This window comes from Silene latifolia, chromosome 9 (assembly GCF_048544455.1).
Source record: "Silene latifolia isolate original U9 population chromosome 9, ASM4854445v1, whole genome shotgun sequence".
In the NCBI taxonomy this organism is placed as follows: domain Eukaryota; kingdom Viridiplantae; phylum Streptophyta; class Magnoliopsida; order Caryophyllales; family Caryophyllaceae; genus Silene; species Silene latifolia.
The window spans coordinates 182366048-182392655 of record NC_133534.1 but is presented as its reverse complement, the minus strand read 5'-3'; the positions used below and the strand labels follow the sequence as shown (position 1 = coordinate 182392655).

Sequence of the window (26608 nt, the reverse complement as noted above, 5' to 3'; positions counted from 1 at the left end):
TTTTTCAAATTTATTATCTCGACGAGATCTACGCGTTTAACTCATTAAACTAATATAATTTAGAGGCAAAGTACCGTGAAAAAAAGAAAAAAAAAAAAAAAAAAGGGGTGCAACACGAGGCCTTCCCGGGAGGTCACCCATCCTAGTACTACTCTCGCCCAAGCACGCTTAAGCTGCGGAGTTCGATGGGATCCGGTGCATTAGTTTTGGTATGATCGCACCCATACACTTTCCTCACAAATTTCATTATATTACCTCATCTCTAGCCTTTTTCAACATAAAACAAGTTTTGAATATCCGTCACGTCTCCGAGCAGTAGTAACTTGCTCCCGGAGAGTCCGATTGGGGCGGATTTTTTTTTCTAATTTATTATCTCGACGAGATCTACGCGTTTAACTCATTAAACTAATATAATTTAGAGGCAAAGTACCGTGAAAAAAAAAAAAAAAAAAAAAAAAGAAAAAAAAGGGGTGCAACACGAGGCCTTCCCGGGAGGTCACCCATCCTAGTACTACTCTCTCGCCCAAGCACGCTTAAGCTGCGGAGTTCGATGGGATCCGGTGCATTAGTTTTGGTATGATCGCACCCATACACTTTCCTCACAAATTTCATTATATTACCTCATCTCTAGCCTTTTTCAACATAAAACAAGTTTTCAATATCCGTCACGTCTCCCGAGCAGTAGTAACTTGCTCCGGAGAGTCCGATTGGGGCGGATTTTTTTTTCAAATTTATTATCTCGACGAGATCTACGCGTTTAACTCATTAAACTAATATAATTTAGAGGCAAAGTACCGTGAAAAAAAAAAAAGAAAAAAAAGGGGTGCAACACGAGGCCTTCCCAGGAGGTCACCCATCCTAGTACTACTCTCGCCCAAGCACGCTTAACTGCGGAGTTCTGATGGGATCCGGTGCATTAGTGCTGGTATGATCGCACCCATACACTTTCCTCACAAATTTCATTATATTACCTCATCTCTAGCCTTTTTCAACATAAAACAAGTTTTCAATATCCCGTCACGTCTCCCAGCAGTAGTAACTTGCTCCCGGAGAGTCCGATTGGGGCGGATTTTTTTCAAATTTATTATCTCGACGAGATCTACGCGTTTAACTCATTAAACTAATATAATTTAGAGGCAAAGTACCGTGAAAAAAAAAAAAAAAAAAAAAAAGAAAAAAAAGGGGTGCAACACGAGGCCTTCCCGGGAGGTCACCCATCCTAGTACTACTCTCGCCCAAGCACGCTTAAGCTGCGGAGTTCGATGGGATCCGGTGCATTAGTTTTGGTATGATCGCACCCATACACTTTCCTCACAAATTTCATTATATTACCTCATCTCTAGCCTTTTTCAACATAAAACAAGTTTTCAATATCCGTCACGTCTCCGAGCAGTAGTAACTTGCTCCGGAGAGTCCGATTGGGGCGGATTTTTTTTTCAAATTTATTATCTCGACGAGATCTACGCGTTTAACTCATTAAACTAATATAATTTAGAGGCAAAGTACCGTGAAAAAAAAAAAAAAAAAAAAAGAAAAAAAAGGGGTGCAACACGAGGCCTTCCCGGGAGGTCACCCATCCTAGTACTACTCTCGCCCAAGCACGCTTAAGCTGCGGAGTTCGATGGGATCCGGTGCATTAGTTTTGGTATGATCGCACCCATACACTTTCCTCACAAATTTCATTATATTACCTCATCTCTAGCCTTTTTCAACATAAAACAAGTTTTCAATATCCGTCACGTCTCCCGAGCAGTAGTAACTTGCTCCCGGAGAGTCCGATTGGGGCGGATTTTTTTTTTTCAAATTTATTATCTCGACGAGATCTACGCGTTTAACTCATTAAACTAATATAATTTAGAGGCAAAGTACCGTGAAAAAAAGAAAAAAAAAAAAAAAAAGAAAAAAAAGGGGTGCAACACGAGGCCTTCCCAGGAGGTCACCCATCCTAGTACTACTCTCGCCCAAGCACGCTTAAGCTGCGGAGTTCGATGGGATCCGTGCATTAGTCTTTGGTATGATCGCACCCATACACTTTCCTCACAAATTTCATTATATTACCTCATCTCTAGCCTTTTTTCAACATAAAACAAGTTTTCAATATCCGTCACGTCTCCCGAGAGCAGTAGTAACTTGCTCCGGAGAGTCCGATTGGGGCGGATTTTTTTTTTCAAATTTATTATCTCGACGAGATCTACGCGTTTAACTCATTAAACTAATATAATTTAGAGGCAAAGTACCGTGAAAAAAAGAAAAAAAAGGGGTGCAACACGAGGCCTTCCCAGGAGGTCACCCATCCTAGTACTACTCTCGCCCAAGCACGCTTAACTGCGGAGTTCGATGGGATCCGGTGCATTAGTTTTGGTATGATCGCACCCATACACTTTCCTCACAAATTTCATTATATTACCTCATCTCTAGCCTTTTTTCAACATAAAACAAGTTTTCAATATCCGTCACGTCTCCCGAGCAGTAGTAACTTGCTCCCGGAGAGTCCGATTGGGGCGGATTTTTTTTTCAAATTTATTATCTCGACGAGATCTACGCGTTTAACTCATTAAACTAATATAATTTAGAGGCAAAGTACCGTGAAAAAAAAGAAAAAAAAAAAGAAAAAAAAAGGGGTGCAACACGAGGCCTTCCCAGGAGGTCACCCATCCTAGTACTACTCTCGCCCAAGCACGCTTAACTGCGGAGTTCTGATGGGATCCGGTGCATTAGTTTTGGTATGATCGCACCCATACACTTTCCTCACAAATTTCATTATATTACCTCATCTCTAGCCTTTTTCAACATAAAACAAGTTTTCAATATCCGTCACGTCTCCCGAGCAGTAGTAACTTGCTCCGGAGAGTCCGATTGGGGCGGATTTTTTTTTCAAATTTATTATCTCGACGAGATCTACGCGTTTAACTCATTAAACTAATATAATTTAGAGGCAAAGTACCGTGAAAAAAAAAAAAAAAAAAAAAAAGAAAAAAAAGGGGTGCAACACGAGGCCTTCCCGGGAGGTCACCCATCCTAGTACTACTCTCTCTCCCAAGCACGCTTAAGCTGCGGAGTTCGATGGGATCCGGTGCATTAGTTTTGGTATGATCGCACCCATACACTTTCCTCACAAATTTCATTATATTACCTCATCTCTAGCCTTTTTCAACATAAAACAAGTTTTCAATATCCGTCACGTCTCTCCGAGCAGTAGTAACTTGCTCCGGAGAGTCCGATTGGGGCGGATTTTTTTTTCAAATTTATTATCTCGATCTCGACGAGATCTACGCGTTTAACTCATTAAACTAATATAATTTAGAGGCAAAGTACCGTGAAAAAAAAAAAAAAAAAAAAAAAAAAAAAGGGGTGCAACACGAGGCCTTCCCCGGAGGTCACCCATCCTAGTACTACTCTCGCCCAAGCACGCTTAAGCTGCGGAGTTCGATGGGATCCGGTGCATTAGTTTTGGTATGATCGCACCCATACACTTTCCTCACAAATTTCATTATATTACCTCATCTCTAGCCTTTTTCAACATAAAACAAGTTTTCAATATCCGTCACGTCTCCCGAGCAGTAGTAACTTGCTCCGGAGAGTCCGATTGGGGCGGATTTTTTTTTCAAATTTATTATCTCGACGAGATCTACGCGTTTAACTCATTAAACTAATATAATTTAGAGGCAAAGTACCGTGAAAAAAAAAAAAAAAAAAAAAAAAAAAGGGGTGCAACACGAGGCCTTCCCGGGAGGTCACCCATCCTAGTACTACTCTCGCCCAAGCACGCTTAAGCTGCGGAGTTACGATGGGATCCGGTGCATTAGTTTTGGTATGATCGCACCCATACACTTTCCTCACAAATTTCATTATATTACCTCATCTCTAGCCTTTTTCAACATAAAACAAGTTTTCAATATCCGTCACGTCTCGAGCGGCAGTAGTAACTTGCTCCCGGAGAGTCCGATTGGGGCGGATTTTTTTTTTTCAAATTTATTATCTCGACGAGATCTACGCGTTTAACTCATTAAACTAATATAATTTAGAGGCAAAGTACCGTGAAAAAAAAAAAAAAAAAAAAAAAGAAAAAAAAGGGGTGCAACACGAGGCCTTCCCGGGAGGTCACCCATCCTAGTACTACTCTCGCCCAAGCACGCTTAAGCTGCGGAGTTACGATGGGATCCGGTGCATTAGTTTTGGTATGATCGCACCCATACACTTTCCTCACAAATTTCATTATATTACCTCATCTCTAGCCTTTTTCAACATAAAACAAGTTTTCAATATCCGTCACGTCTCCCGAGCAGTAGTAACTTGCTCCCGGAGAGTCCGATTGGGGCGGATTTTTTTTTCAAATTTATTATCTCGACGAGATCTACGCGTTTAACTCATTAAACTAATATAATTTAGAGGCAAAGTACCGTGAAAAAAAAAAAAAAAAAAAAAAGAAAAAAAAGGGGTGCAACACGAGGCCTTCCCGGGAGGTCACCCATCCTAGTACTACTCTCGCCCAAGCACGCTTAAGCTGCGGAGTTCGATGGGATCCGGTGCATTAGTTTTGGTATGATCGCACCCATACACTTTCCTCACAAATTTCATTATATTACCTCATCTCTAGCCTTTTTCAACATAAAACAAGTTTTCAATATCCGTCACGTCTCCCGAGCAGTAGTAACTTGCTCCGGAGAGTCCGATGGGGGCGGATTTTTTTTTCAAATTTATTATCTCGACGAGATCTACGCGTTTAACTCATTAAACTAATATAATTTAGAGGCAAAGTACCGTGAAAAAAAAAAAAAAAAAGAAAAAAAAAAGGGGTGCAACACGAGGCCTTCCCAGGAGGTCACCCATCCTAGTACTACTCTCGCCCAAGCACGCTTAAGCTGCGGAGTTCGATGGGATCCGGTGCATTAGTTTTGGTATGATCGCACCCATACACTTTCCTCACAAATTTCATTATATTACCTCATCTCTAGCCTTTTTCAACATAAAACAAGTTTTCAATATCCGTCACGTCTCCCGAGCAGTAGTAACTTGCTCCGGAGAGTCCGATTGGGGCGGATTTTTTTTTCAAATTTATTATCTCGACGAGATCTACGCGTTTAACTCATTAAACTAATATAATTTAGAGGCAAAGTACCGTGAAAAAAAAAAAAAAAAAAAGAAAAAAAAGGGGTGCAACACGAGGCCTTCCCGGGAGGTCACCCATCCTAGTACTACTCTCGCCCAAGCACGCTTAAGCTGCGGAGTTCGATGGGATCCGGTGCATTAGTTTTGGTATGATCGCACCCATACACTTTCCTCACAAATTTCATTATATTACCTCATCTCTAGCCTTTTTCAACATAAAACAAGTTTTCAATATCCGTCACGTCTCCCGAGCAGTAGTAACTTGCTCCGGAGAGTCCGATTGGGGCGGATTTTTTTTTCAAATTTATTATCTCGACGAGATCTACGCGTTTAACTCATTAAACTAATATAATTTAGAGGCAAAGTACCGTGAAAAAAAAAAAAAAAAGAAAAAAAAGGGGTGCAACACGAGGCCTTCCCAGGAGGTCACCCATCCTAGTACTACTCTCGCCCAAGCACGCTTAAGCTGCGGAGTTCGATGGGATCCGGTGCATTAGTTTTGGTATGATCGCACCCATACACTTTCCTCACAAATTTCATTATATTACCTCATCTCTAGCCTTTTTCAACATAAAACAAGTTTTCAATATCCGTCACGTCTCGAGCAGTAGTAACTTGCTCCCGGAGAGTCCGATTGGGGCGGATTTGTTTTTCAAATTTATTATCTCGACGAGATCTACGCGTTTAACTCATTAAACTAATATAATTTAGAGGCAAAGTACCGTGAAAAAAAGAAAAAAAAAAAAAAAAAGGGGTGCAACACGAGGCCTTCCCAGGAGGTCACCCATCCTAGTACTACTCTCGCCCAAGCACGCTTAAGCTGCGGAGTTCGATGGGATCCGGTGCATTAGTTTTGGTATGATCGCACCCATACACTTTCCTCACAAATTTCATTATATTACCTCATCTCTAGCCTTTTTCAACATAAAACAAGTTTTCAATATCCGTCACGTCTCCGAGCAGTAGTAACTTGCTCCGGAGAGTCCGATTGGGTCGGATTTTTTTTTTTCAAATTTATTATCTCGACGAGATCTACGCGTTTAACTCATTAAACTAATATAATTTAGAGGCAAAGTACCGTGAAAAAAAAAAAAAAAAAAAAAAAAAAAAAAAAAAGTGCAACACGAGGCCTTCCCGGGGAGGTCACCCATCCTAGTACTACTCTCTCTCCCAAGCACGCTTAAGCTGCGGAGTTCGATGGGATCCGGTGCATTAGTTTTGGTATGATCGCACCCATACACTTTCCTCACAAATTTCATTATATTACCTCATCTCTAGCCTTTTTCAACATAAAACAAGTTTTCATATCCGTCACGTCTCCCGAGCAGTAAACTTGCTCCGGAGAGTCCGATTGGGGCGGATTTTTTTTTCAAATTTATTATCTCGACGAGATCTACGCGTTTAACTCATTAAACTAATATAATTTAGAGGCAAAGTACCGTGAAAAAAAAAAAAAAAAAAAAGAAAAAAAAGGGGTGCAACACGAGGCCTTCCCGGGAGGTCACCCATCCTAGTACTACTCTCGCCCAAGCACGCTTAAGCTGCGGAGTTCGATGGGATCCGGTGCATTAGTTTTGGTATGATCGCACCCATACACTTTCCTCACAAATTTCATTATATTACCTCATCATTAGCCTTTTTCAACATAAAACAAGTTTTCAATATCCGTCACGTCTCTCGAGCAGTAGTAACTTGCTCCCGGAGAGTCCGATTGGGGCGGATTTTTTTCAAATTTATTATCTCGACGAGATCTACGCGTTTAACTCATTAAACTAATATAATTTAGAGGCAAAGTACCGTGAAAAAAAAAAAAAAAAAAAAAAAAAAAAAGGGGTGCAACACGAGGCCTTCCCCGGAGGTCACCCATCCTAGTACTACTCTCGCCCAAGCACGCTTAAGCTGCGGAGTTCGATGGGATCCGGTGCATTAGTTTTGGTATGATCGCACCCATACACTTTCCTCACAAATTTCATTATATTACCTCATCTCTAGCCTTTTTCAACATAAAACAAGTTTTCAATATCCGTCACGTCTCCCGAGCAGTAGTAACTTGCTCCGGAGAGTCCGATTGGGGCGGATTTTTTTTTCAAATTTATTATCTCGACGAGATCTACGCGTTTAACTCATTAAACTAATATAATTTAGAGGCAAAGTACCGTGAAAAAAAAAAAAAAAAAAAAAAAGAAAAAAAAGGGGTGCAACACGAGGCCTTCCCGGGAGGTCACCCATCCTAGTACTACTCTCGCCCAAGCACGCTTAAGCTGCGGAGTTACGATGGGATCCGGTGCATTAGTTTTGGTATGATCGCACCCATACACTTTCCTCACAAATTTCATTATATTACCTCATCTCTAGCCTTTTTCAACATAAAACAAGTTTTCAATATCCGTCACGTCTCCGAGCAGTAGTAACTTGCTCCGGAGAGTCCGATTGGGGCGGATTTTTTTTTCAAATTTATTATCTCGACGAGATCTACGCGTTTAACTCATTAAACTAATATAATTTAGAGGCAAAGTACCGTGAAAAAAAAAAAAAAAAAAAAAAAAAAAGGGGTGCAACACGAGGCCTTCCCGGGAGGTCACCCATCCTAGTACTACTCTCGCCCAAGCACGCTTAAGCTGCGGAGTTCGATGGGATCCGGTGCATTAGTTTTGGTATGATCGCACCCATACACTTTCCTCACAAATTTCATTATATTACCTCATCTCTAGCCTTTTTCAACATAAAACAAGTTTTCAATATCCGTCACGTCTCCCGAGCAGTAGTAACTTGCTCCCGGAGAGTCCGATTGGGGCGGATTTTTTTTTCTAATTTATTATCTCGACGAGATCTACGCGTTTAACTCATTAAACTAATATAATTTAGAGGCAAAGTACCGTGAAAAAAAAAAAAAAAAAAAAAAAAAAAAAAAAAAAAAAAAACACGAGGCCTTCCCGGGGGTCACCCATCCTAGTACTACTCTCTCCCAAGCACGCTTAAGCTGCGGAGTTCGATGGGATCCGGTGCATTAGTTTTGGTATGATCGCACCCATACACTTTCCTCACAAATTTCATTATATTACCTCATCTCTAGCCTTTTTCAACATAAAACAAGTTTTCAATATCCGTCACGTCTCCCGAACGCAGTAGTAACTTGCTCCGGAGAGTCCGATTGGGGCGGATTTTTTTTTCAAATTTATTATCTCGACGAGATCTACGCGTTTAACTCATTAAACTAATATAATTTAGAGGCAAAGTACCGTGAAAAAAAAAAAAAAAAAAAAAAAAAAGGGGTGCAACACGAGGCCTTCCCGGGAGGTCACCCATCCTAGTACTACTCTCGCCCAAGCACGCTTAAGCTGCGGAGTTCGATGGGATCCGGTGCATTAGTTTTGGTATGATCGCACCCATACACTTTCCTCACAAATTTCATTATATTACCTCATCTCTAGCCTTTTTCAACATAAAACAAGTTTTCAATATCCCGTCACGTCTCCCGAGCAGTAGTAACTTGCTCCCGGAGAGTCCGATTGGGGCGGATTTTTTTCAAATTTATTATCTCGACGAGATCTACGCGTTTAACTCATTAAACTAATATAATTTAGAGGCAAAGTACCGTGAAAAAAAAAAAAAAGAAAAAAAAGGGGTGCAACACGAGGCCTTCCCGGGAGGTCACCCATCCTAGTACTACTCTCGCCCAAGCACGCTTAAGCTGCGGAGTTCGATGGGATCCGGTGCATTAGTTTTGGTATGATCGCACCCATACACTTTCCTCACAAATTTCATTATATTACCTCATCTCTAGCCTTTTTCAACATAAAACAAGTTTTCATATCCGTCACGTCTCCCGAGAACAGTAGTAACTTGCTCCCGGAGAGTCCGATTGGGGCGGATTTTTTTTTTTCAAATTTATTATCTCGACGAGATCTACGCGTTTAACTCATTAAACTAATATAATTTAGAGGCAAAGTACCGTGAAAAAAAAAAAAAAAAAAAAAAAAAAAAAAAAAAAAAGGGGTGCAACACGAGGCCTTCCCGGGAGGTCACCCATCCTAGTACTACTCTCGCCCAAGCACGCTTAAGCTGCGGAGTTCGATGGGATCCGGTGCATTAGTCTTTGTATGATCGCACCCATACACTTTCCTCACAAATTTCATTATATTACCTCATCTCTAGCCTTTTTCAACATAAAACAAGTTTTCAATATCCGTCACGTCTCCGAACAGTAGTAACTTGCTCCGGAGAGTCCGATTGGGGCGGATTTTTTTTTCAAATTTATTATCTCGACGAGATCTACGCGTTTAACTCATTAAACTAATATAATTTAGAGGCAAAGTACCGTGAAAAAAAAAAAAAAAAAAAAAAAAAAGGGTGCAACACGAGGCCTTCCCGGGGAGGTCACCCATCCTAGTACTACTCTCTCGCCCAAGCACGCTTAAGCTGCGGAGTTCGATGGGATCCGGTGCATTAGTCTTGGTATGATCGCACCCATACACTTTCCTCACAAATTTCATTATATTACCTCATCTCTAGCCTTTTTCAACATAAAACAAGTTTTCAATATCCCGTCACGTCTCCCGAGCAGTAGTAACTTGCTCCGGAGAGTCCGATTGGGGCGGATTTTTTTTTCAAATTTATTATCTCGACGAGATCTACGCGTTTAACTCATTAAACTAATATAATTTAGAGGCAAAGTACCGTGAAAAAAAAAAAAAAAAAAAAAGAAAAAAAAGGGGTGCAACACGAGGCCTTCCCGGGAGGTCACCCATCCTAGTACTACTCTCGCCCAAGCACGCTTAAGCTGCGGAGTTCGATGGGATCCGGTGCATTAGTTTTGGTATGATCGCACCCATACACTTTCCTCACAAATTTCATTATATTACCTCATCTCTAGCCTTTTTCAACATAAAACAAGTTTTCAATATCCGTCACGTCTCCCGAGCAGTAGTAACTTGCTCCGGGAGAGTCCGATTGGGGCGGATTTTTTTTTCAAATTTATTATCTCGACGAGATCTACGCGTTTAACTCATTAAACTAATATAATTTAGAGGCAAAGTACCGTGAAAAAAAAAAAAAAAAAAAAAAAGAAAAAAAAGGGGTGCAACACGAGGCCTTCCCGGGAGGTCACCCATCCTAGTACTACTCTCGCCCAAGCACGCTTAAGCTGCGGAGTTCGATGGGATCCGGTGCATTAGTTTTGGTATGATCGCACCCATACACTTTCCTCACAAATTTCATTATATTACCTCATCTCTAGCCTTTTTCAACATAAAACAAGTTTTCAATATCCGTCACGTCTCCGAGGCAGTAGTAACTTGCTCCGGAGAGTCCGATTGGGGCGGATTTTTTTTTTCAAATTTATTATCTCGACGAGATCTACGCGTTTAACTCATTAAACTAATATAATTTAGAGGCAAAGTACCGTGAAAAAAAAAAAAAAAAAAAAGAAAAAAAAGGGGTGCAACACGAGGCCTTCCCGGGAGGTCACCCATCCTAGTACTACTCTCGCCCAAGCACGCTTAAGCTGCGGAGTTCGATGGGATCCGGTGCATTAGTTTTGGTATGATCGCACCCATACACTTTCCTCACAAATTTCATTATATTACCTCATCTCTAGCCTTTTTCAACATAAAACAAGTTTTCATATCCGTCACGTCTCCCGAGCAGTAGTAACTTGCTCCGGAGAGTCCGATTGGGGCGGATTTTTTTTTCAAATTTATTATCTCGACGAGATCTACGCGTTTAACTCATTAAACTAATATAATTTAGAGGCAAAGTACCGTGAAAAAAAAAAAAAAAAAAAAAAAAAAAAAAAAAAAAGGGGTGCAACACGAGGCCTTCCCGGGAGGTCACCCATCCTAGTACTACTCTCGCCCAAGCACGCTTAAGCTGCGGAGTTCGATGGGATCCGGTGCATTAGTTTTGGTATGATCGCACCCATACACTTTCCTCACAAATTTCATTATATTACCTCATCTCTAGCCTTTTTCAACATAAAACAAGTTTTCAATATCCGTCACGTCTCTCGAGAACAGTAGTAACTTGCTCCGGAGAGTCCGATTGGGCGGATTTTTTTTTCAAATTTATTATCTCGACGAGATCTACGCGTTTAACTCATTAAACTAATATAATTTAGAGGCAAAGTACCGTGAAAAAAAAAAAAAAAAAAAAAAGGGGTGCAACACGAGGCCTTCCCCGGAGGTCACCCATCCTAGTACTACTCTCGCCCAAGCACGCTTAAGCTGCGGAGTTCGATGGGATCCGGTGCATTAGTTTTGGTATGATCGCACCCATACACTTTCCTCACAAATTTCATTATATTACCTCATCTCTAGCCTTTTTCAACATAAAACAAGTTTTCATATCCGTCACGTCTCCGAGCAGTAGTAACTTGCTCCGGAGAGTCCGATTGGGGCGGATTTTTTTTTCAAATTTATTATCTCGACGAGATCTACGCGTTTAACTCATTAAACTAATATAATTTAGAGGCAAAGTACCGTGAAAAAAAAAAAAAAAAAAAAGAAAAAAAAGGGGTGCAACACGAGGCCTTCCCGGGAGGTCACCCATCCTAGTACTACTCTCGCCCAAGCACGCTTAAGCTGCGGAGTTCGATGGGATCCGGTGCATTAGTTTTGGTATGATCGCACCCATACACTTTCCTCACAAATTTCATTATATTACCTCATCTCTAGCCTTTTTCAACATAAAACAAGTTTTCAATATCCGTCACGTCTCCGAGCAGTAGTAACTTGCTCCGGAGAGTCCGATTGGGGCGGATTTTTTTTTCAAATTTATTATCTCGACGAGATCTACGCGTTTAACTCATTAAACTAATATAATTTAGAGGCAAAGTACCGTGAAAAAAAAAAAAAAAAAAAAAAAAAGAAAAAAAAGGGGTGCAACACGAGGCCTTCCCGGGAGGTCACCCATCCTAGTACTACTCTCGCCCAAGCACGCTTAAGCTGCGGAGTTCGATGGGATCCGGTGCATTAGTTTTGGTATGATCGCACCCATACACTTTCCTCACAAATTTCATTATATTACCTCATCTCTAGCCTTTTTCAACATAAAACAAGTTTTCAATATCCGTCACGTCTCCCGAGCAGTAGTAACTTGCTCCGGAGAGTCCGATTGGGGCGGATTTTTTTTTCAAATTTATTATCTCGACGAGATCTACGCGTTTAACTCATTAAACTAATATAATTTAGAGGCAAAGTACCGTGAAAAAAAAAAAAAAAAAAAAAAAAGAAAAAAAAGGGGTGCAACACGAGGCCTTCCCGGGAGGTCACCCATCCTAGTACTACTCTCGCCCAAGCACGCTTAAGCTGCGGAGTTCGATGGGATCCGGTGCATTAGTTTTGGTATGATCGCACCCATACACTTTCCTCACAAATTTCATTATATTACCTCATCTCTAGCCTTTTTCAACATAAAACAAGTTTTCAATATCCCGTCACGTCTCCCGAGCAGTAGTAACTTGCTCCCGGGGAGAGTCCGATTGGGGCGGATTTTTTTTTCAAATTTATTATCTCGACGAGATCTACGCGTTTAACTCATTAAACTAATATAATTTAGAGGCAAAGTACCGTGAAAAAAAAAAAAAAAAAAAAAAGGGGTGCAACACGAGGCCTTCCCGGGAGGTCACCCATCCTAGTACTACTCTCGCCCAAGCACGCTTAAGCTGCGGAGTTCGATGGGATCCGGTGCATTAGTTTTGGTATGATCGCACCCATACACTTTCCTCACAAATTTCATTATATTACCTCATCTCTAGCCTTTTTCAACATAAAACAAGTTTTCAATATCCGTCACGTCTCTCGAGCAGTAGTAACTTGCTCCGGAGAGTCCGATTGGGGCGGATTTTTTTTTCAAATTTATTATCTCGACGAGATCTACGCGTTTAACTCATTAAACTAATATAATTTAGAGGCAAAGTACCGTGAAAAAAAAAAAAAAAAAAAAAAAAAAAAAAAAGTGCAACACGAGGCCTTCCCGGGGGTCACCCATCCTAGTACTACTCTCTCCCAAGCACGCTTAAGCTGCGGAGTTCGATGGGATCCGGTGCATTAGTTTTGGTATGATCGCACCCATACACTTTCCTCACAAATTTCATTATATTACCTCATCTCTAGCCTTTTTCAACATAAACAAGTTTTCAATATCCGTCACGTCTCCGAGGCAGTAGTAACTTGCTCCGGAGAGTCCGATTGGGGCGGATTTTTTTTTCAAATTTATTATCTCGACGAGATCTACGCGTTTAACTCATTAAACTAATATAATTTAGAGGCAAAGTACCGTGAAAAAAAAAAAAAAAAAAAAAAAAAAGGGGTGCAACACGAGGCCTTCCCGGGAGGTCACCCATCCTAGTACTACTCTCGCCCAAGCACGCTTAAGCTGCGGAGTTCGATGGGATCCGGTGCATTAGTTTTGGTATGATCGCACCCATACACTTTCCTCACAAATTTCATTATATTACCTCATCTCTAGCCTTTTTTCAACATAAAACAAGTTTTCATATCCGTCACGTCTCTCGAGCAGGCGTAGTAACTTGCTCCGGAGAGTCCGATTGGGGCGGATTTTTTTTTCAAATTTATTATCTCGACGAGATCTACGCGTTTAACTCATTAAACTAATATAATTTAGAGGCAAAGTACCGTGAAAAAAAAAAAAAAAAAAAAAAGAAAAAAAAAAGGGGTGCAACACGAGGCCTTCCCCGGAGGTCACCCATCCTAGTACTACTCTCGCCCAAGCACGCTTAAGCTGCGGAGTTCGATGGGATCCGGTGCATTAGTTTTGGTATGATCGCACCCATACACTTTCCTCACAAATTTCATTATATTACCTCATCTCTAGCCTTTTTCAACATAAAACAAGTTTTCAATATCCGTCACGTCTCCGAGCAGTAGTAACTTGCTCCGGAGAGTCCGATTGGGGCGGATTTTTTTTTCAAATTTATTATCTCGACGAGATCTACGCGTTTAACTCATTAAACTAATATAATTTAGAGGCAAAGTACCGTGAAAAAAAAAAAAAAAAAAAAAAAAAAAAAGGGGTGCAACACGAGGCCTTCCCCGGAGGTCACCCATCCTAGTACTACTCTCGCCCAAGCACGCTTAAGCTGCGGAGTTCGATGGGATCCGGTGCATTAGTCTTGGTATGATCGCACCCATACACTTTCCTCACAAATTTCATTATATTACCTCATCTCTAGCCTTTTTTCAACATAAAACAAGTTTTCAATATCCGTCACGTCTCTCGAGCAGTAGTAACTTGCTCCGGAGAGTCCGATGGGGGCGGATTTTTTTTTCAAATTTATTATCTCGACGAGATCTACGCGTTTAACTCATTAAACTAATATAATTTAGAGGCAAAGTACCGTGAAAAAAAAAAAAAAAAAAAAAAAAGAAAAAAAAGGGGTGCAACACGAGGCCTTCCCGGGAGGTCACCCATCCTAGTACTACTCTCGCCCAAGCACGCTTAAGCTGCGGAGTTCGATGGGATCCGGTGCATTAGTTTTGGTATGATCGCACCCATACACTTTCCTCACAAATTTCATTATATTACCTCATCTCTAGCCTTTTTCAACATAAAACAAGTTTTCAATATCCGTCACGTCTCCGAGCAGTAGTAACTTGCTCCCGGAGAGTCCGATTGGGGCGGATTTTTTTCAAATTTATTATCTCGACGAGATCTACGCGTTTAACTCATTAAACTAATATAATTTAGAGGCAAAGTACCGTGAAAAAAAAAAAAAAAAAAAAAAAAAGGGGTGCAACACGAGGCCTTCCCAGGAGGTCACCCATCCTAGTACTACTCTCGCCCAAGCACGCTTAAGCTGCGGAGTTCGATGGGATCCGGTGCATTAGTTTTGGTATGATCGCACCCATACACTTTCCTCACAAATTTCATTATATTACCTCATCTCTAGCCTTTTTCAACATAAAACAAGTTTTCAATATCCGTCACGTCTCCCGAGCAGTAGTAACTTGCTCCCGGAGAGTCCGATTGGGGCGGATTTTTTTTTCAAATTTATTATCTCGACGAGATCTACGCGTTTAACTCATTAAACTAATATAATTTAGAGGCAAAGTACCGTGAAAAAAAGAAAAAAAAGAAAAAAAAGGGGTGCAACACGAGGCCTTCCCAGGAGGTCACCCATCCTAGTACTACTCTCGCCCAAGCACGCTTAACTGCGGAGTTCTGATGGGATCCGGTGCATTAGTGTTGGTATGATCGCACCCATACACTTTCCTCACAAATTTCATTATATTACCTCATCTCTAGCCTTTTTTCAACATAAAACAAGTTTTCAATATCCGTCACGTCTCCCGCAGTAGTAACTTGCTCCGGAGAGTCCGATTGGGGCGGATTTTTTTTTCAAATTTATTATCTCGACGAGATCTACGCGTTTAACTCATTAAACTAATATAATTTAGAGGCAAAGTACCGTGAAAAAAAAAAAAAAAAAAAAAAGAAAAAAAAGGGGTGCAACACGAGGCCTTCCCAGGAGGTCACCCATCCTAGTACTACTCTCGCCCAAGCACGCTTAAGCTGCGGAGTTCGATGGGATCCGGTGCATTAGTCTTTGTATGATCGCACCCATACACTTTCCTCACAAATTTCATTATATTACCTCATCTCTAGCCTTTTTTCAACATAAAACAAGTTTTCAATATCCGTCACGTCTCGAGAACGGCAGTAAACTTGCTCCGGAGAGTCCGATTGGGGCGGATTTTTTTTTCAAATTTATTATCTCGACGAGATCTACGCGTTTAACTCATTAAACTAATATAATTTAGAGGCAAAGTACCGTGAAAAAAAAAAAAAAAAAAAAAAAAAAGGGGTGCAACACGAGGCCTTCCCAGGAGGTCACCCATCCTAGTACTACTCTCGCCCAAGCACGCTTAAGCTGCGGAGTTCGATGGGATCCGGTGCATTAGTTTTGGTATGATCGCACCCATACACTTTCCTCACAAATTTCATTATATTACCTCATCTCTAGCCTTTTTCAACATAAAACAAGTTTTCAATATCCGTCACGTCTCCGAGCAGTAGTAACTTGCTCCTCCGGAGAGTCCGATTGGGGCGGATTTTTTTTTCAAATTTATTATCTCGACGAGATCTACGCGTTTAACTCATTAAACTAATATAATTTAGAGGCAAAGTACCGTGAAAAAAAAAAAAAAAAAAAGAAAAAAAAGGGGTGCAACACGAGGCCTTCCCAGGAGGTCACCCATCCTAGTACTACTCTCGCCCAAGCACGCTTAAGCTGCGGAGTTCGATGGGATCCGGTGCATTAGTTTTGGTATGATCGCACCCATACACTTTCCTCACAAATTTCATTATATTACCTCATCTCTAGCCTTTTTTCAACATAAAACAAGTTTTCAATATCCGTCACGTCTCCGAAGCAGTAGTAACTTGCTCCGGAGAGTCCGATTGGGGCGGATTTTTTTTTCAAATTTATTATCTCGACGAGATCTACGCGTTTAACTCATTAAACTAATATAATTTAGAGGCAAAGTACCGTGAAAAAAAAAAAAAAAAAAAGAAAAAAAAGGGGTGCAACACGAGGCCTTCCCAGGAGGTCACCCATCCTAGTACTACTCTCGCCCAAGCACGCTTAAGCTGCGGAGTTCGATGGGATCCGGTGCATTAGTCTTGGTATGATCGCACCCATACACTTTCCTCACAAATTTCATTATATTACCTCATCTCTAGCCTTTTTCAACATAAAACAAGTTTTCAATATCCCGTCACGTCTCCGAGCAGTAGTAACTTGCTCCGGAGAGTCCGATTGGGGCGGATTTTTTTTTCAAATTTATTATCTCGACGAGATCTACGCGTTTAACTCATTAAACTAATATAATTTAGAGGCAAAGTACCGTGAAAAAAAAAAAAAAAAAAAAAAAAAAGGGCAAACACGAGGCCTTCCCAGGGGGTCACCCATCCTAGTACTACTCTCGCCCAAGCACGCTTAAGCTGCGGAGTTCGATGGGATCCGTGCATTAGTCTTTGGTATGATCGCACCCATACACTTTCCTCACAAATTTCATTATATTACCTCATCTCTAGCCTTTTTCAACATAAAACAAGTTTTCAATATCCCGTCACGTCTCCCGAACGCAGTAGTAACTTGCTCCCGGAGAGTCCGATTGGGGCGGATTTTTTTTTCAAATTTATTATCTCGACGAGATCTACGCGTTTAACTCATTAAACTAATATAATTTAGAGGCAAAGTACCGTGAAAAAAAAAAAAAAAAAAGAAAAAAAAGGGGTGCAACACGAGGCCTTCCCAGGAGGTCACCCATCCTAGTACTACTCTCGCCCAAGCACGCTTAACTGCGGAGTTCGATGGGATCCGGTGCATTAGTTTTGGTATGATCGCACCCATACACTTTCCTCACAAATTTCATTATATTACCTCATCTCTAGCCTTTTTCAACATAAAACAAGTTTTCAATATCCGTCACGTCTCCGAGCAGTAGTAACTTGCTCCGGAGAGTCCGATTGGGGCGGATTTTTTTTTCAAATTTATTATCTCGACGAGATCTACGCGTTTAACTCATTAAACTAATATAATTTAGAGGCAAAGTACCGTGAAAAAAAAAAAAAAAAAAAAAAAAAAAAAAAAGGTGCAACACGAGGCCTTCCCGGAGGTCACCCATCCTAGTACTACTCTCTCTCGCCCAAGCACGCTTAAGCTGCGGAGTTCGATGGGATCCGGTGCATTAGTTTTGGTATGATCGCACCCATACACTTTCCTCACAAATTTCATTATATTACCTCATCTCTAGCCTTTTTCAACATAAAACAAGTTTTCAATATCCGTCACGTCTCCGAGCAGTAGTAACTTGCTCCCGGAGAGTCCGATTGGGGCGGATTTTTTTTTTTTCAAATTTATTATCTCGACGAGATCTACGCGTTTAACTCATTAAACTAATATAATTTAGAGGCAAAGTACCGTGAAAAAAAAAAAAAAAAAAAAAAGGGGTGCAACACGAGGCCTTCCCGGGAGGTCACCCATCCTAGTACTACTCTCGCCCAAGCACGCTTAAGCTGCGGAGTTCGATGGGATCCGGTGCATTAGTTTTGGTATGATCGCACCCATACACTTTCCTCACAAATTTCATTATATTACCTCATCTCTAGCCTTTTTCAACATAAAACAAGTTTTCAATATCCCGTCACGTCTCCCGAACAGTAGTAACTTGCTCCGGAGAGTCCGATTGGGGCGGATTTTTTTTTCAAATTTATTATCTCGACGAGATCTACGCGTTTAACTCATTAAACTAATATAATTTAGAGGCAAAGTACCGTGAAAAAAAAAAAAAAAAAAAAAGAAAAAAAAGGGGTGCAACACGAGGCCTTCCCGGGAGGTCACCCATCCTAGTACTACTCTCGCCCAAGCACGCTTAAGCTGCGGAGTTCGATGGGATCCGGTGCATTAGTTTTGGTATGATCGCACCCATACACTTTCCTCACAAATTTCATTATATTACCTCATCTCTAGCCTTTTTCAACATAAAACAAGTTTTCAATATCCGTCACGTCTCCGAGCAGTAGTAACTTGCTCCTCCGGAGAGTCCGATTGGGGCGGATTTTTTTTTCAAATTTATTATCTCGACGAGATCTACGCGTTTAACTCATTAAACTAATATAATTTAGAGGCAAAGTACCGTGAAAAAAAGAAAAAAAAAAGAAAAAAAAAGAAAAAAAAGGGGTGCAACACGAGGCCTTCCCAGGAGGTCACCCATCCTAGTACTACTCTCGCCCAAGCACGCTTAAGCTGCGGAGTTCGATGGGATCCGGTGCATTAGTTTTGGTATGATCGCACCCATACACTTTCCTCACAAATTTCATTATATTACCTCATCTCTAGCCTTTTTTCAACATAAAACAAGTTTTCAATATCCCGTCACGTCTCCGAGCAGTAGTAACTTGCTCCGGAGAGTCCGATTGGGGCGGATTTTTTTTTCAAATTTATTATCTCGACGAGATCTACGCGTTTAACTCATTAAACTAATATAATTTAGAGGCAAAGTACCGTGAAAAAAAAAAAAAAAAAAAAGAAAAAAAAGGGGTGCAACACGAGGCCTTCCCGGGAGGTCACCCATCCTAGTACTACTCTCGCCCAAGCACGCTTAAGCTGCGGAGTTCGATGGGATCCGGTGCATTAGTTTTGGTATGATCGCACCCATACACTTTCCTCACAAATTTCATTATATTACCTCATCTCTAGCCTTTTTCAACATAAAACAAGTTTTCAATATCCGTCACGTCTCCGAGCAGTAGTAACTTGCTCCGGAGAGTCCGATTGGGGCGGATTTTTTTTTCAAATTTATTATCTCGACGAGATCTACGCGTTTAACTCATTAAACTAATATAATTTAGAGGCAAAGTACCGTGAAAAAAAGAAAAAAAAAAAAAGAAAAAAAAAAGGGGTGCAACACGAGGCCTTCCCCGGAGGTCACCCATCCTAGTACTACTCTCGCCCAAGCACGCTTAAGCTGCGGAGTTCGATGGGATCCGGTGCATTAGTCTTTGTATGATCGCACCCATACACTTTCCTCACAAATTTCATTATATTACCTCATCTCTAGCCTTTTTCAACATAAAACAAGTTTTCAATATCCCGTCACGTTCCGAACAGTAGTAACTTGCTCCCGGAGAGTCCGATTGGGGCGGATTTTTTTTTCAAATTTATTATCTCGACGAGATCTACGCGTTTAACTCATTAAACTAATATAATTTAGAGGCAAAGTACCGTGAAAAAAAGAAAAAAAAAAAAGAAAAAAAAGGGGTGCAACACGAGGCCTTCCCAGGAGGTCACCCATCCTAGTACTACTCTCGCCCAAGCACGCTTAACTGCGGAGTTCTGATGGGATCCGGTGCATTAGTGCTGGTATGATCGCACCCATACACTTTCCTCACAAATTTCATTATATTACCTCATCTCTAGCCTTTTTCAACATAAAACAAGTTTTCAATATCCCGTCACGTCTCCGAAGTAGTAACTTGCTCCGGAGAGTCCGATTGGGGCGGATTTTTTTTTCAAATTTATTATCTCGACGAGATCTACGCGTTTAACTCATTAAACTAATATAATTTAGAGGCAAAGTACCGTGAAAAAAAAAAAAAAAAAAAAAAAAAGAAAAAAAAGGGGTGCAACACGAGGCCTTCCCGGGAGGTCACCCATCCTAGTACTACTCTCTCCCAAGCACGCTTAAGCTGCGGAGTTCGATGGGATCCGGTGCATTAGTTTTGGTATGATCGCACCCATACACTTTCCTCACAAATTTCATTATATTACCTCATCTCTAGCCTTTTTTCAACATAAAACAAGTTTTCAATATCCGTCACGTCTCCGAACAGTAATTAACTTGCTCCGGAGAGTCCGATTGGGGCGGATTTTTTTTTCAAATTTATTATCTCGACGAGATCTACGCGTTTAACTCATTAAACTAATATAATTTAGAGGCAAAGTACCGTGAAAAAAAAAAAAAAAAAAAAAAAAAGGGGTGCAACACGAGGCCTTCCCCGGAGGTCACCCATCCTAGTACTACTCTCGCCCAAGCACGCTTAAGCTGCGGAGTTCGATGGGATCCGGTGCATTAGTTTTGGTATGATCGCACCCATACACTTTCCTCACAAATTTCATTATATTACCTCATCTCTAGCCTTTTTCAACATAAAACAAGTTTTCAATATCCCGTCACGTCTCCGAACAGTAGTAACTTGCTCCGGAGAGTCCGATTGGGGCGGATTTTTTTTTCAAATTTATTATCTCGACGAGATCTACGCGTTTAACTCATTAAACTAATATAATTTAGAGGCAAAGTACCGTGAAAAAAAAAAAAAAAAAAAAAAAAAAAGGGGTGCAACACGAGGCCTTCCCGGGAGGTCACCCATCCTAGTACTACTCTCGCCCAAGCACGCTTAAGCTGCGGAGTTCGATGGGATCCGGTGCATTAGTTTTGGTATGATCGCACCCATACACTTTCCTCACAAATTTCATTATATTACCTCATCTCTAGCCTTTTTCAACATAAAACAAGTTTTCAATATCCCGTCACGTCTCCGAACAGTAGTAACTTGCTCCGGAGAGTCCGATTGGGGCGGATTTTTTTTTCAAATTTATTATCTCGACGAGATCTACGCGTTTAACTCATTAAACTAATATAATTTAGAGGCAAAGTACCGTGAAAAAAAAAAAAAAAAAAAAAAGAAAAAAAAAAGGGGTGCAACACGAGGCCTTCCCCGGAGGTCACCCATCCTAGTACTACTCTCGCCCAAGCACGCTTAAGCTGCGGAGTTCGATGGGATCCGGTGCATTAGTTTTGGTATGATCGCACCCATACACTTTCCTCACAAATTTCATTATATTACCTCATCTCTAGCCTTTTTTCAACATAAAACAAGTTTTCAATATCCCGTCACGTCTCCGAGAGCAGCCGTAACTTGCTCCGGAGAGTCCGATTGGGGCGGATTTTTTTTTCAAATTTATTATCTCGACGAGATCTACGCGTTTAACTCATTAAACTAATATAATTTAGAGGCAAAGTACCGTGAAAAAAAAAAAAAAAAAAAAAAAAAAAAAAAAGGGGTGCAACACGAGGCCTTCCCGGAGGTCACCCATCCTAGTACTACTCTCTCGCCCAAGCACGCTTAAGCTGCGGAGTTCGATGGGATCCGGTGCATTAGTGCTTGTATGATCGCACCCATACACTTTCCTCACAAATTTCATTATATTACCTCATCTCTAGCCTTTTTCAACATAAAACAAGTTTTCAATATCCCGTCACGTCTCCGAACAGTAGTAACTTGCTCCCCGGAGAGTCCGATTGGGGCGGATTTTTTTTTCAAATTTATTATCTCGACGAGATCTACGCGTTTAACTCATTAAACTAATATAATTTAGAGGCAAAGTACCGTGAAAAAAAAAAAAAAAAAAAAAAAAAAAGGGGTGCAACACGAGGCCTTCCCGGGAGGTCACCCATCCTAGTACTACTCTCGCCCAAGCACGCTTAAGCTGCGGAGTTCGATGGGATCCGGTGCATTAGTTTTGGTATGATCGCACCCATACACTTTCCTCACAAATTTCATTATATTACCTCATCTCTAGCCTTTTTTCAACATAAAAACAAGTTTTCAATATCCCGTCACGTCTCCGAACAGTAGTAACTTGCTCCGGAGAGTCCGATTGGGGCGGATTTTTTTTTCAAATTTATTATCTCGACGAGATCTACGCGTTTAACTCATTAAACTAATATAATTTAGAGGCAAAGTACCGTGAAAAAAAAAAAAAAAAAAAAAAAAAAAAAGGGGTGCAACACGAGGCCTTCCCCGGAGGTCACCCATCCTAGTACTACTCTCGCCCAAGCACGCTTAAGCTGCGGAGTTCGATGGGATCCGGTGCATTAGTTTTGGTATGATCGCACCCATACACTTTCCTCACAAATTTCATTATATTACCTCATCTCTAGCCTTTTTTCAACATAAAACAAGTTTTCAATATCCCGTCACGTCTCCGAACGGTAGTAACTTGCTCCCGGAGAGTCCGATTGGGGCGGATTTTTTTCAAATTTATTATCTCGACGAGATCTACGCGTTTAACTCATTAAACTAATATAATTTAGAGGCAAAGTACCGTGAAAAAAAAAAAAAAAAAAAGAAAAAAAAGGGGTGCAACACGAGGCCTTCCCGGGAGGTCACCCATCCTAGTACTACTCTCGCCCAAGCACGCTTAAGCTGCGGAGTTCGATGGGATCCGGTGCATTAGTTTTGGTATGATCGCACCCATACACTTTCCTCACAAATTTCATTATATTACCTCATCTCTAGCCTTTTTCAACATAAAACAAGTTTTCAATATCCCGTCACGTCTCCGAACTCTCGACAGTAGTAACTTGCTCCGGAGAGTCCGATTGGGGCGGATTTTTTTTTCAAATTTATTATCTCGACGAGATCTACGCGTTTAACTCATTAAACTAATATAATTTAGAGGCAAAGTACCGTGAAAAAAAGAAAAAAAAAAAAAAAAAAAAAAGAAAAAAAAGGGGTGCAACACGAGGCCTTCCCGGGAGGTCACCCATCCTAGTACTACTCTCGCCCAAGCACGCTTAAGCTGCGGAGTTCGATGGGATCCGGTGCATTAGTTTTGGTATGATCGCACCCATACACTTTCCTCACAAATTTCATTATATTACCTCATCTCTAGCCTTTTTTCAACATAAAACAAGTTTTCAATATCCCGTCACGTCTCCCGAACAGTAGTAACTTGCTCCCGGGAGAGTCCGATTGGGGCGGATTTTTTTTTCAAATTTATTATCTCGACGAGATCTACGCGTTTAACTCATTAAACTAATATAATTTAGAGGCAAAGTACCGTGAAAAAAAAAAAAGAAAAAAAAAAGGGGTGCAACACGAGGCCTTCCCCGGAGGTCACCCATCCTAGTACTACTCTCGCCCAAGCACGCTTAATCTGCGGAGTTCGATGGGATCCGGTGCATTAGTTTTGGTATGATCGCACCCATACACTTTCCTCACAAATTTCATTATATTACCTCATCTCTAGCCTTTTTCAACATAAAACAAGTTTTCAATATCCCGTCACGTCTCCGAACAGTAGTAACTTGCTCCCGAGAGTCCGATTGGGGCGGATTTTTTTTTCAAATTTATTATCTCGACGAGATCTACGCGTTTAACTCATTAAACTAATATAATTTAGAGGCAAAGTACCGTGAAAAAAAAAAAAAAAAAAAAAAAAAAAAAAAAAAAAAAGGGGTGCAACACGAGGCCTTCCCCGGAGGTCACCCATCCTAGTACTACTCTCGCCCAAGCACGCTTAATTAAGGAGTTCGATGGGATCCGGTGCATTAGTTTTGGTATGATCGCACCCATACACTTTCCTCACAAATTTCATTATATTACCTCATCTCTAGCCTTTTTCAACATAAAACAAGTTTTCAATATCCCGTCACGTCTCCGAACAGTAGTAACTTGCTCCCCGAGAGTCCGATTGGGGCGGATTTTTTTTTCAAATTTATTATCTCGACGAGATCTACGCGTTTAACTCATTAAACTAATATAATTTAGAGGCAAAGTACCGTGAAAAAAAAAAAAAAAAAAAAAAAAAAAGGTGCAACTGACACGAGGCCTTCCCGGGAGGTCACCCATCCTAGTACTACTCTCGCCCAAGCACGCTTAATCGGAGTTCGATGGGATCCGGTGCATTAGTTTTGGTATGATCGCACCCATACACTTTCCTCACAAATTTCATTATATTACCTCATCTCTAGCCTTTTTTCAACATAAAACAAGTTTTCAATATCCCGTCACGTCTCCGAACAGTAGTAACTTGCTCCCCGGAGAGTCCGATTGGGGCGGATTTTTTTTTCAAATTTATTATCTCGACGAGATCTACGCGTTTAACTCATTAAACTAATATAATTTAGAGGCAAAGTACCGTGAAAAAAAGAAAAAAAAAAAAAAAAGGGTGCAACACGAGGCCTTCCCGGAGGTCACCCATCCTAGTACTACTCTCTCGCCCAAGCACGCTTAATCTGCGGAGTTCGATGGGATCCGGTGCATTAGTTTTGGTATGATCGCACCCATACACTTTCCTCACAAATTTCATTATATTACCTCATCTCTAGCCTTTTTCAACATAAAACAAGTTTTCAATATCCCGTCACGTCTCCGAACGGCAGTAACTTGCTCCCGGAGAGTCCGATTGGGGCGGATTTTTTTTTCAAATTTATTATCTCGACGAGATCTACGCGTTTAACTCATTAAACTAATATAATTTAGAGGCAAAGTACCGTGAAAAAAAGAAAAAAAAAAAAAAAAAAGGGGTGCAACACGAGGCCTTCCCAGGAGGTCACCCATCCTAGTACTACTCTCGCCCAAGCACGCTTAATCTGCGGAGTCTGATGGGATCCGGTGCATTAGTTTTGGTATGATCGCACCCATACACTTTCCTCACAAATTTCATTATATTACCTCATCTCTAGCCTTTTTTCAACATAAAACAAGTTTTCAATATCCCGTCACGTCTCCGAACAGCCGTAACTTGCTCCCGGAGAGTCCGATTGGGGCGGATTTTTTTTTCAAATTTATTATCTCGAAGAGATCTACGCGTTTAACTCATTAAACTAATATAATTTAGAGGCAAAGTACCGTGAAAAAAAAAAAAAAAAAAAAAAAAAAAAGGGGTGCAACACGAGGCCTTCCCAGGAGGTCACCCATCCTAGTACTACTCTCGCCCAAGCACGCTTAATCTGCGGAGTTCGATGGGATCCGGTGCATTAGTGGTGGTATGATCGCACCCATACACTTTCCTCACAAATTTCATTATATTACCTCATCTCTAGCCTTTTTTCAACATAAAACAAGTTTTCAATATCCCGTCACGTCTCCGAACAGTAGTAACTTGCTCCCGAGAGTCCGATTGGGGCGGATTTTTTTTTCAAATTTATTATCTCGACGAGATCTACGCGTTTAACTCATTAAACTAATATAATTTAGAGGCAAAGTACCGTGAAAAAAAAAAAAAAAAAAAGAAAAAAAAGGGGTGCAACACGAGGCCTTCCCAGGAGGTCACCCATCCTAGTACTACTCTCGCCCAAGCACGCTTAATCTGCGGAGTTCGATGGGATCCGGTGCATTAGTGCTTGTATGATCGCACCCATACACTTTCCTCACAAATTTCATTATATTACCTCATCTCTAGCCTTTTTTCAACATAAAACAAGTTTTCAATATCCCGTCACGTCTCCGAACGGCAGTAACTTGCTCCCGGAGAGTCCGATTGGGGCGGATTTTTTTTTCAAATTTATTATCTCGACGAGATCTACGCGTTTAACTCATTAAACTAATATAATTTAGAGGCAAAGTACCGTGAAAAAAAAAAAAAAAAAAAAAAAAAAAAGGGGGTGCAACACGAGGCCTTCCCCGGAGGTCACCCATCCTAGTACTACTCTCGCCCAAGCACGCTTAATCTGCGGAGTTCGATGGGATCCGGTGCATTAGTGCTTGTATGATCGCACCCATACACTTTCCTCACAAATTTCATTATATTACCTCATCTCTAGCCTTTTTTCAACATAAAACAAGTTTTCAATATCCCGTCACGTCTCCGAACGGCCGTAACTTGCTCCCGGAGAGTCCGATTGGGGCGGATTTTTTTTTTTCAAATTTATTATCTCGACGAGATCTACGCGTTTAACTCATTAAACTAATATAATTTAGAGGCAAAGTACCGTGAAAAAAAGAAAAAAAAAAAAAAAGGGGTGCAACACGAGGCCTTCCCAGGAGGTCACCCATCCTAGTACTACTCTCGCCCAAGCACGCTTAACTGCGGAGTTCTGATGGGATCCGGTGCATTAGTGTTGGTATGATCGCACCCATACACTTTCCTCACAAATTTCATTATATTACCTCATCTCTAGCCTTTTTTCAACATAAAACAAGTTTTCAATATCCCGTCACGTCTCCGAACGACCGTAACTTGCTCCCG

General features: G+C 41.0%; 54 non-coding genes and 19 pseudogenes across 54 annotated transcripts; all 73 read right to left on the bottom strand.

Moving 5' to 3' along the window:
- Positions 1–104: 104 nt before the first annotated feature.
- Positions 105–223, bottom strand: LOC141603784 (5S ribosomal RNA). Its single transcript, XR_012525635.1, has one exon. It is a non-coding gene; the product is annotated as a 5S ribosomal RNA (ribosomal RNA).
- Positions 224–467: 244 nt separating this feature from the next.
- On the bottom strand, positions 468–588 carry LOC141604123 (5S ribosomal RNA; annotated as a pseudogene).
- Positions 589–820: 232 nt separating this feature from the next.
- Positions 821–939, bottom strand: LOC141603508 (5S ribosomal RNA). Its single transcript, XR_012525380.1, has one exon. It is a non-coding gene; the product is annotated as a 5S ribosomal RNA (ribosomal RNA).
- A 242-nt stretch (positions 940–1181) lies between these two features.
- Positions 1182–1300, bottom strand: LOC141603773 (5S ribosomal RNA). The gene has a single exon (XR_012525626.1). It is a non-coding gene; the product is annotated as a 5S ribosomal RNA (ribosomal RNA).
- A 240-nt stretch (positions 1301–1540) lies between these two features.
- On the bottom strand, positions 1541–1659 carry LOC141603760 (5S ribosomal RNA). Its single transcript, XR_012525616.1, has one exon. It is a non-coding gene; the product is annotated as a 5S ribosomal RNA (ribosomal RNA).
- Positions 1660–1907: 248 nt separating this feature from the next.
- Positions 1908–2026, bottom strand: LOC141604137 (5S ribosomal RNA; annotated as a pseudogene).
- Positions 2027–2257: 231 nt separating this feature from the next.
- Positions 2258–2375, bottom strand: LOC141603006 (5S ribosomal RNA). Its single transcript, XR_012524906.1, has one exon. It is a non-coding gene; the product is annotated as a 5S ribosomal RNA (ribosomal RNA).
- Positions 2376–2618: 243 nt separating this feature from the next.
- LOC141604389 (5S ribosomal RNA) lies at positions 2619–2737 on the bottom strand. The gene has a single exon (XR_012526090.1). It is a non-coding gene; the product is annotated as a 5S ribosomal RNA (ribosomal RNA).
- Positions 2738–2980: 243 nt separating this feature from the next.
- On the bottom strand, positions 2981–3101 carry LOC141604152 (5S ribosomal RNA; annotated as a pseudogene).
- A 247-nt stretch (positions 3102–3348) lies between these two features.
- Positions 3349–3467, bottom strand: LOC141603949 (5S ribosomal RNA). Its single transcript, XR_012525782.1, has one exon. It is a non-coding gene; the product is annotated as a 5S ribosomal RNA (ribosomal RNA).
- Positions 3468–3705: 238 nt separating this feature from the next.
- LOC141604076 (5S ribosomal RNA) lies at positions 3706–3825 on the bottom strand (annotated as a pseudogene).
- Positions 3826–4072: 247 nt separating this feature from the next.
- Positions 4073–4192, bottom strand: LOC141604074 (5S ribosomal RNA; annotated as a pseudogene).
- Positions 4193–4435: 243 nt separating this feature from the next.
- On the bottom strand, positions 4436–4554 carry LOC141603748 (5S ribosomal RNA). Its single transcript, XR_012525605.1, has one exon. It is a non-coding gene; the product is annotated as a 5S ribosomal RNA (ribosomal RNA).
- Positions 4555–4793: 239 nt separating this feature from the next.
- On the bottom strand, positions 4794–4912 carry LOC141603442 (5S ribosomal RNA). Its single transcript, XR_012525319.1, has one exon. It is a non-coding gene; the product is annotated as a 5S ribosomal RNA (ribosomal RNA).
- A 239-nt stretch (positions 4913–5151) lies between these two features.
- On the bottom strand, positions 5152–5270 carry LOC141603736 (5S ribosomal RNA). The gene has a single exon (XR_012525593.1). It is a non-coding gene; the product is annotated as a 5S ribosomal RNA (ribosomal RNA).
- A 236-nt stretch (positions 5271–5506) lies between these two features.
- On the bottom strand, positions 5507–5625 carry LOC141603430 (5S ribosomal RNA). The gene has a single exon (XR_012525308.1). It is a non-coding gene; the product is annotated as a 5S ribosomal RNA (ribosomal RNA).
- Positions 5626–5860: 235 nt separating this feature from the next.
- LOC141603418 (5S ribosomal RNA) lies at positions 5861–5979 on the bottom strand. The gene has a single exon (XR_012525297.1). It is a non-coding gene; the product is annotated as a 5S ribosomal RNA (ribosomal RNA).
- Positions 5980–6222: 243 nt separating this feature from the next.
- On the bottom strand, positions 6223–6344 carry LOC141604196 (5S ribosomal RNA; annotated as a pseudogene).
- A 237-nt stretch (positions 6345–6581) lies between these two features.
- Positions 6582–6700, bottom strand: LOC141603725 (5S ribosomal RNA). Its single transcript, XR_012525583.1, has one exon. It is a non-coding gene; the product is annotated as a 5S ribosomal RNA (ribosomal RNA).
- A 239-nt stretch (positions 6701–6939) lies between these two features.
- LOC141603937 (5S ribosomal RNA) lies at positions 6940–7058 on the bottom strand. Its single transcript, XR_012525772.1, has one exon. It is a non-coding gene; the product is annotated as a 5S ribosomal RNA (ribosomal RNA).
- A 243-nt stretch (positions 7059–7301) lies between these two features.
- On the bottom strand, positions 7302–7421 carry LOC141604073 (5S ribosomal RNA; annotated as a pseudogene).
- Positions 7422–7658: 237 nt separating this feature from the next.
- LOC141603714 (5S ribosomal RNA) lies at positions 7659–7777 on the bottom strand. Its single transcript, XR_012525572.1, has one exon. It is a non-coding gene; the product is annotated as a 5S ribosomal RNA (ribosomal RNA).
- A 601-nt stretch (positions 7778–8378) lies between these two features.
- On the bottom strand, positions 8379–8497 carry LOC141603703 (5S ribosomal RNA). Its single transcript, XR_012525560.1, has one exon. It is a non-coding gene; the product is annotated as a 5S ribosomal RNA (ribosomal RNA).
- A 234-nt stretch (positions 8498–8731) lies between these two features.
- Positions 8732–8850, bottom strand: LOC141603691 (5S ribosomal RNA). Its single transcript, XR_012525550.1, has one exon. It is a non-coding gene; the product is annotated as a 5S ribosomal RNA (ribosomal RNA).
- A 252-nt stretch (positions 8851–9102) lies between these two features.
- LOC141604115 (5S ribosomal RNA) lies at positions 9103–9221 on the bottom strand (annotated as a pseudogene).
- Positions 9222–9456: 235 nt separating this feature from the next.
- Positions 9457–9578, bottom strand: LOC141604161 (5S ribosomal RNA; annotated as a pseudogene).
- Positions 9579–9820: 242 nt separating this feature from the next.
- Positions 9821–9939, bottom strand: LOC141603680 (5S ribosomal RNA). Its single transcript, XR_012525538.1, has one exon. It is a non-coding gene; the product is annotated as a 5S ribosomal RNA (ribosomal RNA).
- Positions 9940–10183: 244 nt separating this feature from the next.
- LOC141603669 (5S ribosomal RNA) lies at positions 10184–10302 on the bottom strand. Its single transcript, XR_012525527.1, has one exon. It is a non-coding gene; the product is annotated as a 5S ribosomal RNA (ribosomal RNA).
- A 241-nt stretch (positions 10303–10543) lies between these two features.
- LOC141603657 (5S ribosomal RNA) lies at positions 10544–10662 on the bottom strand. The gene has a single exon (XR_012525516.1). It is a non-coding gene; the product is annotated as a 5S ribosomal RNA (ribosomal RNA).
- A 246-nt stretch (positions 10663–10908) lies between these two features.
- LOC141603646 (5S ribosomal RNA) lies at positions 10909–11027 on the bottom strand. Its single transcript, XR_012525506.1, has one exon. It is a non-coding gene; the product is annotated as a 5S ribosomal RNA (ribosomal RNA).
- A 234-nt stretch (positions 11028–11261) lies between these two features.
- LOC141603926 (5S ribosomal RNA) lies at positions 11262–11380 on the bottom strand. The gene has a single exon (XR_012525761.1). It is a non-coding gene; the product is annotated as a 5S ribosomal RNA (ribosomal RNA).
- Positions 11381–11618: 238 nt separating this feature from the next.
- On the bottom strand, positions 11619–11737 carry LOC141603634 (5S ribosomal RNA). The gene has a single exon (XR_012525496.1). It is a non-coding gene; the product is annotated as a 5S ribosomal RNA (ribosomal RNA).
- A 244-nt stretch (positions 11738–11981) lies between these two features.
- On the bottom strand, positions 11982–12100 carry LOC141603621 (5S ribosomal RNA). Its single transcript, XR_012525484.1, has one exon. It is a non-coding gene; the product is annotated as a 5S ribosomal RNA (ribosomal RNA).
- A 244-nt stretch (positions 12101–12344) lies between these two features.
- Positions 12345–12463, bottom strand: LOC141603609 (5S ribosomal RNA). The gene has a single exon (XR_012525474.1). It is a non-coding gene; the product is annotated as a 5S ribosomal RNA (ribosomal RNA).
- Positions 12464–12700: 237 nt separating this feature from the next.
- On the bottom strand, positions 12701–12819 carry LOC141603597 (5S ribosomal RNA). Its single transcript, XR_012525461.1, has one exon. It is a non-coding gene; the product is annotated as a 5S ribosomal RNA (ribosomal RNA).
- Positions 12820–13059: 240 nt separating this feature from the next.
- LOC141604167 (5S ribosomal RNA) lies at positions 13060–13177 on the bottom strand (annotated as a pseudogene).
- Positions 13178–13413: 236 nt separating this feature from the next.
- On the bottom strand, positions 13414–13532 carry LOC141603586 (5S ribosomal RNA). Its single transcript, XR_012525450.1, has one exon. It is a non-coding gene; the product is annotated as a 5S ribosomal RNA (ribosomal RNA).
- Positions 13533–13779: 247 nt separating this feature from the next.
- Positions 13780–13898, bottom strand: LOC141603913 (5S ribosomal RNA). The gene has a single exon (XR_012525748.1). It is a non-coding gene; the product is annotated as a 5S ribosomal RNA (ribosomal RNA).
- Positions 13899–14137: 239 nt separating this feature from the next.
- LOC141603866 (5S ribosomal RNA) lies at positions 14138–14256 on the bottom strand. Its single transcript, XR_012525708.1, has one exon. It is a non-coding gene; the product is annotated as a 5S ribosomal RNA (ribosomal RNA).
- A 245-nt stretch (positions 14257–14501) lies between these two features.
- LOC141603574 (5S ribosomal RNA) lies at positions 14502–14620 on the bottom strand. Its single transcript, XR_012525439.1, has one exon. It is a non-coding gene; the product is annotated as a 5S ribosomal RNA (ribosomal RNA).
- Positions 14621–14854: 234 nt separating this feature from the next.
- On the bottom strand, positions 14855–14973 carry LOC141603407 (5S ribosomal RNA). Its single transcript, XR_012525286.1, has one exon. It is a non-coding gene; the product is annotated as a 5S ribosomal RNA (ribosomal RNA).
- A 237-nt stretch (positions 14974–15210) lies between these two features.
- Positions 15211–15329, bottom strand: LOC141604271 (5S ribosomal RNA). The gene has a single exon (XR_012525983.1). It is a non-coding gene; the product is annotated as a 5S ribosomal RNA (ribosomal RNA).
- A 241-nt stretch (positions 15330–15570) lies between these two features.
- On the bottom strand, positions 15571–15689 carry LOC141604101 (5S ribosomal RNA; annotated as a pseudogene).
- A 239-nt stretch (positions 15690–15928) lies between these two features.
- Positions 15929–16047, bottom strand: LOC141603395 (5S ribosomal RNA). Its single transcript, XR_012525275.1, has one exon. It is a non-coding gene; the product is annotated as a 5S ribosomal RNA (ribosomal RNA).
- A 241-nt stretch (positions 16048–16288) lies between these two features.
- On the bottom strand, positions 16289–16407 carry LOC141603383 (5S ribosomal RNA). The gene has a single exon (XR_012525262.1). It is a non-coding gene; the product is annotated as a 5S ribosomal RNA (ribosomal RNA).
- A 240-nt stretch (positions 16408–16647) lies between these two features.
- LOC141603359 (5S ribosomal RNA) lies at positions 16648–16766 on the bottom strand. The gene has a single exon (XR_012525240.1). It is a non-coding gene; the product is annotated as a 5S ribosomal RNA (ribosomal RNA).
- A 234-nt stretch (positions 16767–17000) lies between these two features.
- Positions 17001–17120, bottom strand: LOC141604192 (5S ribosomal RNA; annotated as a pseudogene).
- Positions 17121–17362: 242 nt separating this feature from the next.
- On the bottom strand, positions 17363–17480 carry LOC141602994 (5S ribosomal RNA). The gene has a single exon (XR_012524895.1). It is a non-coding gene; the product is annotated as a 5S ribosomal RNA (ribosomal RNA).
- Positions 17481–17720: 240 nt separating this feature from the next.
- On the bottom strand, positions 17721–17842 carry LOC141604181 (5S ribosomal RNA; annotated as a pseudogene).
- Positions 17843–18078: 236 nt separating this feature from the next.
- On the bottom strand, positions 18079–18197 carry LOC141603563 (5S ribosomal RNA). Its single transcript, XR_012525429.1, has one exon. It is a non-coding gene; the product is annotated as a 5S ribosomal RNA (ribosomal RNA).
- A 242-nt stretch (positions 18198–18439) lies between these two features.
- Positions 18440–18558, bottom strand: LOC141603550 (5S ribosomal RNA). Its single transcript, XR_012525418.1, has one exon. It is a non-coding gene; the product is annotated as a 5S ribosomal RNA (ribosomal RNA).
- Positions 18559–18808: 250 nt separating this feature from the next.
- On the bottom strand, positions 18809–18927 carry LOC141603371 (5S ribosomal RNA). The gene has a single exon (XR_012525251.1). It is a non-coding gene; the product is annotated as a 5S ribosomal RNA (ribosomal RNA).
- A 241-nt stretch (positions 18928–19168) lies between these two features.
- Positions 19169–19287, bottom strand: LOC141603538 (5S ribosomal RNA). Its single transcript, XR_012525408.1, has one exon. It is a non-coding gene; the product is annotated as a 5S ribosomal RNA (ribosomal RNA).
- Positions 19288–19529: 242 nt separating this feature from the next.
- Positions 19530–19648, bottom strand: LOC141604121 (5S ribosomal RNA; annotated as a pseudogene).
- A 240-nt stretch (positions 19649–19888) lies between these two features.
- Positions 19889–20007, bottom strand: LOC141603389 (5S ribosomal RNA). The gene has a single exon (XR_012525268.1). It is a non-coding gene; the product is annotated as a 5S ribosomal RNA (ribosomal RNA).
- A 243-nt stretch (positions 20008–20250) lies between these two features.
- On the bottom strand, positions 20251–20369 carry LOC141604118 (5S ribosomal RNA; annotated as a pseudogene).
- A 237-nt stretch (positions 20370–20606) lies between these two features.
- On the bottom strand, positions 20607–20725 carry LOC141603902 (5S ribosomal RNA). The gene has a single exon (XR_012525738.1). It is a non-coding gene; the product is annotated as a 5S ribosomal RNA (ribosomal RNA).
- A 238-nt stretch (positions 20726–20963) lies between these two features.
- Positions 20964–21082, bottom strand: LOC141603527 (5S ribosomal RNA). Its single transcript, XR_012525397.1, has one exon. It is a non-coding gene; the product is annotated as a 5S ribosomal RNA (ribosomal RNA).
- A 244-nt stretch (positions 21083–21326) lies between these two features.
- LOC141603890 (5S ribosomal RNA) lies at positions 21327–21445 on the bottom strand. Its single transcript, XR_012525728.1, has one exon. It is a non-coding gene; the product is annotated as a 5S ribosomal RNA (ribosomal RNA).
- Positions 21446–21691: 246 nt separating this feature from the next.
- LOC141604133 (5S ribosomal RNA) lies at positions 21692–21811 on the bottom strand (annotated as a pseudogene).
- Positions 21812–22051: 240 nt separating this feature from the next.
- On the bottom strand, positions 22052–22170 carry LOC141603515 (5S ribosomal RNA). The gene has a single exon (XR_012525386.1). It is a non-coding gene; the product is annotated as a 5S ribosomal RNA (ribosomal RNA).
- A 242-nt stretch (positions 22171–22412) lies between these two features.
- LOC141603878 (5S ribosomal RNA) lies at positions 22413–22531 on the bottom strand. The gene has a single exon (XR_012525719.1). It is a non-coding gene; the product is annotated as a 5S ribosomal RNA (ribosomal RNA).
- A 239-nt stretch (positions 22532–22770) lies between these two features.
- Positions 22771–22889, bottom strand: LOC141603502 (5S ribosomal RNA). The gene has a single exon (XR_012525374.1). It is a non-coding gene; the product is annotated as a 5S ribosomal RNA (ribosomal RNA).
- Positions 22890–23146: 257 nt separating this feature from the next.
- LOC141603490 (5S ribosomal RNA) lies at positions 23147–23265 on the bottom strand. The gene has a single exon (XR_012525362.1). It is a non-coding gene; the product is annotated as a 5S ribosomal RNA (ribosomal RNA).
- Positions 23266–23503: 238 nt separating this feature from the next.
- Positions 23504–23622, bottom strand: LOC141604045 (5S ribosomal RNA). The gene has a single exon (XR_012525870.1). It is a non-coding gene; the product is annotated as a 5S ribosomal RNA (ribosomal RNA).
- Positions 23623–23871: 249 nt separating this feature from the next.
- Positions 23872–23989, bottom strand: LOC141604077 (5S ribosomal RNA; annotated as a pseudogene).
- Positions 23990–24226: 237 nt separating this feature from the next.
- On the bottom strand, positions 24227–24346 carry LOC141604176 (5S ribosomal RNA; annotated as a pseudogene).
- A 237-nt stretch (positions 24347–24583) lies between these two features.
- Positions 24584–24703, bottom strand: LOC141604165 (5S ribosomal RNA; annotated as a pseudogene).
- A 238-nt stretch (positions 24704–24941) lies between these two features.
- LOC141604021 (5S ribosomal RNA) lies at positions 24942–25060 on the bottom strand. Its single transcript, XR_012525848.1, has one exon. It is a non-coding gene; the product is annotated as a 5S ribosomal RNA (ribosomal RNA).
- Positions 25061–25301: 241 nt separating this feature from the next.
- Positions 25302–25420, bottom strand: LOC141603252 (5S ribosomal RNA). Its single transcript, XR_012525142.1, has one exon. It is a non-coding gene; the product is annotated as a 5S ribosomal RNA (ribosomal RNA).
- Positions 25421–25660: 240 nt separating this feature from the next.
- Positions 25661–25779, bottom strand: LOC141603240 (5S ribosomal RNA). Its single transcript, XR_012525131.1, has one exon. It is a non-coding gene; the product is annotated as a 5S ribosomal RNA (ribosomal RNA).
- A 242-nt stretch (positions 25780–26021) lies between these two features.
- On the bottom strand, positions 26022–26140 carry LOC141603478 (5S ribosomal RNA). Its single transcript, XR_012525352.1, has one exon. It is a non-coding gene; the product is annotated as a 5S ribosomal RNA (ribosomal RNA).
- A 238-nt stretch (positions 26141–26378) lies between these two features.
- Positions 26379–26497, bottom strand: LOC141604259 (5S ribosomal RNA). The gene has a single exon (XR_012525972.1). It is a non-coding gene; the product is annotated as a 5S ribosomal RNA (ribosomal RNA).
- Between the last annotated feature and the right edge of the window lie 111 nt (positions 26498–26608).